General features: G+C 39.8%; 1 protein-coding gene across 4 annotated transcripts in view; it reads right to left on the reverse strand.

Moving 5' to 3' along the window:
- LOC111865522 overlaps positions 1–7,692 on the reverse strand; it is a 254,438-nt gene that overhangs the window by 96,138 nt on the left and 150,608 nt on the right. The window contains exon 4 of one of the 4 annotated variants that reach the window (XR_004513135.1): positions 7,232–7,298. The exons of the other annotated variants lie outside the window; for them this stretch is intronic. The gene's annotated coding sequence lies outside the window, so the exon portion shown is untranslated. Of the gene's footprint in view, positions 1–7,231; positions 7,299–7,692 lie in introns of those variants that run through there. 4 annotated transcript variants of the gene reach the window in all.

Consider the following 7,692-nt stretch of genomic DNA (forward strand, 5'->3'; position numbering starts at 1 on the left):
CATCATCATCATCATCATCATCATCATCATCATCATCATCATCATTGACAAAACAGTCCATTTCGAGGTATAGATTTCCAAAAAAAATCTGCCAGATTTGTCTGTTTCGTAAATTAGTCCTATAATTAGAATGATCAAGGCAAGGAGGATGAGGTGGGCAGGGCATGTACCATGAATGTGAGAGAAGAGGAATAGGATATTGGTGGGAAAGCCAGAAGGAAAGAGACAACTGGCAAGACCAAAGCGAGGTGAGAGGACAATATTAAAATTATGTTAGAGAAATAGGATGGGATGGTATGGGTTGGATTAATCTGACTCAGGATAGGAACCAGTGGAGGGCTCTTGTGAACACGGAAATGAACCTTCGGGTTCCATAAAATGCTGGGAAGTGCTTAAGTATCTGCAAATTTGGCTTCTCCTCAAGAAGCGCTCAGCTCCGTAAGTAAGTAAGTAAATTACACCATCCACTTTGCACTGCTTTTGATTTAGCAACAATTTTTGTGCACCTAGGTTCCCAGCCTTGTGTCCAACACAAACCTGGAGTACCAGGCCTCTGTAGTTATGTCCCCCAATGACAGGGTGGCTGTTTTACCCCCAGACATCGGATTCCCTACGACTCGCAGAGCCCATCTCCACAAAGGAAAACTTAACACGTAATTTACACGAAAATTAATTAGAAGTTTTTCTCAGAAAGGCGCTTTAGGTTTATTCGTATATAAAATCCGAATCCGCTGTTTTATTCTAATACAGAGTCCTTTGAAATGACAGCGGAAAGCAAGTGAAAATATATGCCTTATAATTTTCCTAACCTCAACAGGTTCTGTTACTAAGTTACATGCTGATAAACGGATGGACTTACAGAGAGGTATGACTCAAATATATTGTGTTATTTTCTTTTTCTTTGTAAAGAACGCCTAATGTCTGGAAAATACAATATTTTTTGGCTTATTCTCTAAGTTATTGGAGAGCGATTTAGGCGATGGAAGTAACTGAACTGATTTTGATAGTAACAAGCTTCTATCTTATCTTAATTTTTAAAAAATATCTGCCTCATTTCTGCTTCTTATTGCTGTTCCAAGGTATTTATAGTCATGAGATTATGGCTGCGTGCTAATAATAATGGGGTGTTAGGCTGAATGATTGGTTTTATTGAAATTTTCTTTTACAGTCTCTCTTACTAACAATTAATTATAGCGTTACCGCTAATCTACCCTCTTCACACTAGGATACACTCCATTTTCGTTCTTCGCTGTACTGCATTGTACTCCTTGTACCCATTGTATGGCTCCGTACTCAAAGTCAAAGTCACATTGCGACTGACGGTCAGTCAGTCAGTAAGTCTTGGTATCGAGCACTATCTGGGGATCATGACCAGATATTTATTACTGTTTGACAGTTAAGGTCTTGTTTTCGTGGGGCGCCCTCTCTGACGAGAGGTCGGGTCTGTCTTTTTTCAGAGTAATTGTCTGCAGTAGTACGTAATTTGTCATAATGTAAAGGATATTTTCATTTTACATTTTAAACATGTTTCCTTCCAGATACCTTCCATGTTACATGGTTCAGATAATGACACCATCATGAAATATCATACAAAAATTAATAATTCTACTGTATCTAAAAGCATGACTTTATATGCATGTGGTATAAATAATGGGTTCGAAGTAGAAAATAAATCATGAAGTAATACGAATGAAACGTGATCCGTAGAATACAGTGAGTTATACCCTACACCTAGAAATGGCGGAAGGGGTGGAGGAATATTACAAATGTAAGGGCTGTAAGGGTTATTTTGAACACCAGCCAAGTAGGAAAAAGATGGCTTTGATACTCTTTAGGGAAAAATTGTAAGAAAGATAAAAAAAATGTTTCAAGTTCGAGAGGAAAGGTTTTTATTTCATGGATGGGAGATTTTCACGAATGGCATCTTAACGCTTGGCTTATCTCTTGTCGGTTCACATTTGTTTCTACCATCTCCCTTGATATCCATCTCTTTTACTTTCAAGTGCCCAACTTCCCTTCATCTCCTTCTATCATATTTTCAAGTTTTTATACAATCAGGACGAAATCTAGAGCAGGGTACTTCTCCGTGCAAAATTTTTACCTTCTAACGATCTATCACATTCATTATGCTATATATTTTCTTCCTAGAAATGTTGCGTAATGGGCAGGTTTAGGTCATAATATATTTTGAACCGTACAAACATTAAAAACTTCACAAATTAATGTTGCTTTCTTGCTGTAGATATAGACAACACTTGTACGGGTTGAGTGGATTTCCTTCAAGCATAACACGTCAACATGATCACAATCTGCTCTTCCTTTCCGATTGTTTACTAAGTTTAAAAAAGCTCTCTTTCTGTACACCTCTACAGATGCTACATTTGTCCAATCAATCAACAGAGGCCGTTGAAGGTCCCAGAGATTGAAATTTGTCTGTTCTCTACAGCGACCAGAACTACTTTTGGCCTCATAAATCTTGTATTTAAAGTGCATCGAGTACTTTCTCTCCGAGAGGTAAAGTGACCGGAGCGTGAACCTAACCATTCACCATTCATTTTTTAAAATTAAGAGTGGGTATAGCTACACCTCTATTTCAAGGGGACAGCAGATTGTATTAAAGCCACTTTGGATGCATGAGCAGTTATCAGTATTGTGTGTGAATATGGTTACAGGTATTCACAATCTGTACACTAGTCTGCAGATAAGTAGTTATCTTAAAGCTCAGTCTGTTTTTCTCCCTGAGAAATAACCAGTGGTACCAACTGGTTGATTTTGAATTCGATGTGGTAAAACTGATAAAGAGAAGACCATTTCTTTCCTTCCACGAATTCATTCACCGACATTCCAAAGCCAGAAATTATTTGAAACAAGCATGAAGTCCATTGGAGTTTCAACGAGAATTTGCTGTCTTTATCAACAGTATATTTGGTCTTACTGTGCTTGTTTCAATGTGATCCACTTTCTACAAGGTGTCCCAAGAAGAAAGGTCAATATTCTGTAAGGTCGTAGTATCGGTCATTCTAATCAGAAATTATATACACGTGTCCTATTGCGAGCGGGTTCCGAGCTATCTCACTGTACAGAAGATCAACACGCCATGTCCTCACACGAGCTGCAAAGTGCATTGTTGTTGACGGTGGAATTCTCGAAAATGTATTGTATTAGGTAAACTTCACAAAATTTGTCACCTGAACACTAAATGGCGGTACTAGAAACGGTATGTATTTCCTTTCTTATCAACAATTTTGGAACTGTACAGTGAAATAGCTCTATCTCGGAAACCGCTCGGAATAGGACACATGTACATATACACTTTATTGCTTAGAATGACCGCTACTATGACCTCCCACAACATTGACCATTCCTCCTGGGACACTCTGTATAACACGTTATAGCTTTTGAGAGACATTGAAATCATGATGTCTGCTATGAATTTGAAAGTTTATGGAAACACATCTTTGCTTATACTATGGAAATAAAACGTGACAGAATATGAATATGAAATAACTTGCTATTTTATGACATTTCTTTGGCAGAAGGAGATACTTCAAGTCTGCTCAAGTACACTTTCCACTGCCGTTTTCTGCTCCTATTCGTAACTACTACCAAGCAACTTACATAGAGACAGAATGGCAAGTTGTAGGCTTTTATGTATATAATATCCAATATGATTTGTTTATAGAGTAGAGTTTCGAATTATATGTGCATATTTCGCGGTAGCGTAGTTGATTGAGACACTATATGCTACAAGCCGCAAGGTCGCGGGTTCAAGTCCCGATAAGGTCATTGGACTTTTATCAATTGACCTAATCCTTCCAGCCGCTCTATGGCCCTGGGGTCGACTCAGCCTCTAACAGAAATGAGTACCAGGAATTAATTAAATAATTTTCCTGGGGAGTAAAGCACGGCCGGCGCGTAAGGCTGACAACCTTACCGCCATTTTTGAGTCGATTTTCTAGATAGTGTGGGAGTCTCAACGGCCTGCTACAGGGATAGCCTTACTTTACTTACTTTATGTGTATATGGCATGTACTGTCTTCGCTCGCTTGGAAACCGGGATCGTGGGTTCGAATCCCACTCAGGTCATGGAGGTTTAGTTTGTGTGTGTGTGCGTTTTTCTGTGTTTGTGTACAGGTAGAGGCCTTGCGACGAGCTGATCACCCGCCCAAGGACTCCTACCGAATGTGTAAGATCTAGAAAAACCGAAGTGAACGGAGAAGTTCATGGAGATAGGCCTAGGCCCATTGGGGCTGTAGTGTCAAGGAAAAAAATGTGTATATTTCGCAGTTTTGAGCTGGGTCCTGTAAAGTAAAATTATGTAAAACAGTCTCTTATCAGAAACTATGAAACTGAGGAGAACGTAATTTCGTCACTTATAGGAATTAAATATTATTAAATTGTAATAAATTTAAAGCGATAGTTAGATAGAAGGGACAGAAAAGTAATAAAAAATGTAATTATCTATCTTAATTTATCTGTATGACCCATTCTATAATAGTGCTTTAGTGTGGAAGTACGAGTACACTTATAAGTGTAGCAGTGACTCTATTAATTATGGCCCATTATTCGCTAAAAGTGTTAATAATAGTGTACTACGGGAAATAAAGACTCTTTGTCCAAATATTAATTCACTGCGATTTCTTAGATTTCTTTCTACGAGTATTTGTTACCAGAATTGAATTTTCGAAATATACGGGAATGCTTTTAAATTTACTTGACAGACTTTAAGTGTATGTACTGCAAAATGCTGGATGAGGCATTGTTTTTGTCTATTTGTTCGCTATAGGAGTAATATATACGTTCATTGTCCCATAAATTATTGAAGAAGACGCTGCTTCCTTTTAGAAGAGTTCGAGTTCATTTCCAGATCCCTTCTACATATACCATGAATCAATATACCATATACCAGTATGAACTATTTGCTTTGTGATGTTTGAATGATATTACTGCTTAGTAGGGGCTTAATGTAGGTTAGTCTAGGTTATGTTATGAGAGATGCCGTCGGGTAGGTCAAGCAACTGTAGGCTATGACAATCTGAGACAGACCAAAACATATTGCAACGTGCAAATCAATGTAACATTGCGTACGCTAGCCTAGGGCAGCCTGGCTGTAGGCAATAGGTTAGGAAATAGTAAGGTAGGATTCTGTGAGCTAGACTACAACGCACGAGGCTAACATCTGTTCCAGTATTTTCTGTTCGGATCTGGCTAAGGGATGTTTTGTACGATGTGGGGGCACAGACGGAGAGGAACTTACTACCGGGTGAGCAAATACAAGTTTCCGAATAACTGCATAATTTAATATTTCAATAAATATTTGTTTATAAACCAAATTTTCTTTCTAAATTGTTCTGACGATGGTGTAGGACACTCGGAAATACTGGGGTTTTGGATGAAATACACTCAAGATCTCAATGTTTCGGTAGCTGAATCGGTTTCCATCCTCCTAAACACGATGCACAAAGTCCAATGACCTAGTGTTTGGAACTTTTCTTCCTTCCAAATAATGCAAAGTAACTTAGATATAAAGAATAATATATGCAGATAATTATATACTACCAAAAATGATGCATTGTGATAAATAACTACATCAGAAACTGATTGTTGTTTCTATCATACAGAAACTCCGCACTTTGTTCAGGAAACCAGGTTCATACAGCAACGCCACTATACACTATTCTGAGCCAGTGTAATCCTTGCCACACTCTCACACCCAGCTCTGCAAAATACATAACTCTATTATCCACTTCCTTTTAACACTTTTTTAAAGATGTTTCCATGTGATGGATTGACTGTAGACGGGGATTAGATTTGTAATTTGATTTATTGAACCCTTACAGATCCGTGGGACATGCAGTGACATAGACGGTTAAGGCACTCTGCTACAAACCGGAAGATATTGGGTTCGATTCCCGATGAGGTCATTGGATTTTTCGATTGACCTAAGTCTTCCACTATGACCCTGGAGTCGATTCAGCTGCTAACAGCAATGAGTATCAGGAATATTCCTGGGGGTAAAGGACGACCGGGCGGGTCGTAAAGCTGGAAAACTTACCGCCATCTGTGAGCCGTTTGTCTAGAAAATGTGGGAGCCTCGACGTCTTACAACCCTATGGACCTCCACAGCCTGTTACAGGGATCGCTTTAACTTTGCCTCACATATCAGTGACAACAATTATAACGGTTTCACTAATTAACACACTTTAATGTTCACTAGAGCACACACTATAGTCTTCTCAGTTTTCTGTGTCTTCACCAGGTGTTTTCTGGTAACGGCTGCCAACAGAGGACGTTCCCCGTACTCTGAGTTCCGGAACTGTCCCTTTGCCTCGGCTACCAGCTTCTAAAGCGCGTCCACATTACTCGTGCTCGTGCGTCAGAAGCTTACTGCTGCCGGAAAATCAGGATCTGGAGCTGATATCTGTTGTGAAGAAATGTGAAGCCTTTGTTTGGGCGTCCACTTCGTCAGCTCCGGATCCTGATTTTCCGGCAGCAGTCAGCTTCTGACGCAAGAGTATGACTAATGTGGACGGACCTTAACAGCAACAGATCATAATTTAACTCACTTCTCATTAACAGTACTGCTTATGACATCATGGCATGAACCACACAGAAAACACTATTCCTCTGCCGCAGTGCAATTGTTGCTTGGGATGGCATGACATAATCTATTGTTGTGTGCGCAACCATCGTCACGCATCGTGCAGAGAGCACAATTTTTCTATTGCTGTTTACGGGCCATTACTTCGTAACCGCTGCTGTTACCTAGTAGCGGGTCTACATGCCATAATATATATAGTAATTGATGTCAAGCAGGTGAAAAAAATACTAAGAGAAACAAGGGCACTGTAACCGCCACATATGTGCGAGACGTTAGCAAGATAAATCAAAGTAATTAATCGACTTCTTCTGGTGTGTGGGTCTTACTAGTTGAGGAGTGTTCTTACCCACACCTGCACTGAAGTGTCGCAAGCACAGCTTCATTAGAGCTTCTCAAAGACTTCGTCGCTAAACGAGGCGCACAGAAATCCCCGAAGCGTCTGCCTAATCGACTTTTCTCGCGAATCTGCACCGTGGAAACTTCCCCTGGCGGCAAAAAATCGAACGAAGCAGACAGACAGATGGATGGCAATATTAACACCATTCTGCACACGAGCACGGACCTTACTACGTGGAGCAAAATCCTTGTTGAGAAAATGATTTTCCAGATGCAAAGTAACTCTGACTCTGACTCTGACTCTGACTCTGTCTCGGAGAGAAGAATTGAGGGAGTTTCTTAAGATGACAGTCGAAGATGCCTGAGAACAAATAGCAAGAAGGAATTAGGCTGTGCAAAGAAGACTTCATTTGTACTATCGTTAGAGTGAAACTGTTACAAATCCGTTGCTAGGAAACGGCTGGTGAAGACAGCAGGCTGGAAAAGGCTTAGCGAATGCTGCTGTGATTTGTAAAGTGCGAAACGGTTATAATTAATTATAGTTACGGTTAGTAAAATTCCAATAAATCCATTCACCATTCATTCCCTATCTATAGTCACCAATACATGTGACAATACGTTACTTGCAACAAGATATATTTGAACAACCTTTACCTCAAGGACTCCTACTGTCCTTAATTCCTTATATATATATATATACAGGGCTTGAGGTGGGGCGGGATGCGGCGGGATGGCATCCCGGTTCTTTTCTAAAT

The sequence above is a fragment of the Cryptotermes secundus genome, unplaced genomic scaffold, assembly GCF_002891405.2.
Source record: "Cryptotermes secundus unplaced genomic scaffold, Csec_1.0 scaffold560, whole genome shotgun sequence".
Lineage (NCBI taxonomy): Eukaryota > Metazoa > Arthropoda > Insecta > Blattodea > Kalotermitidae > Cryptotermes > Cryptotermes secundus.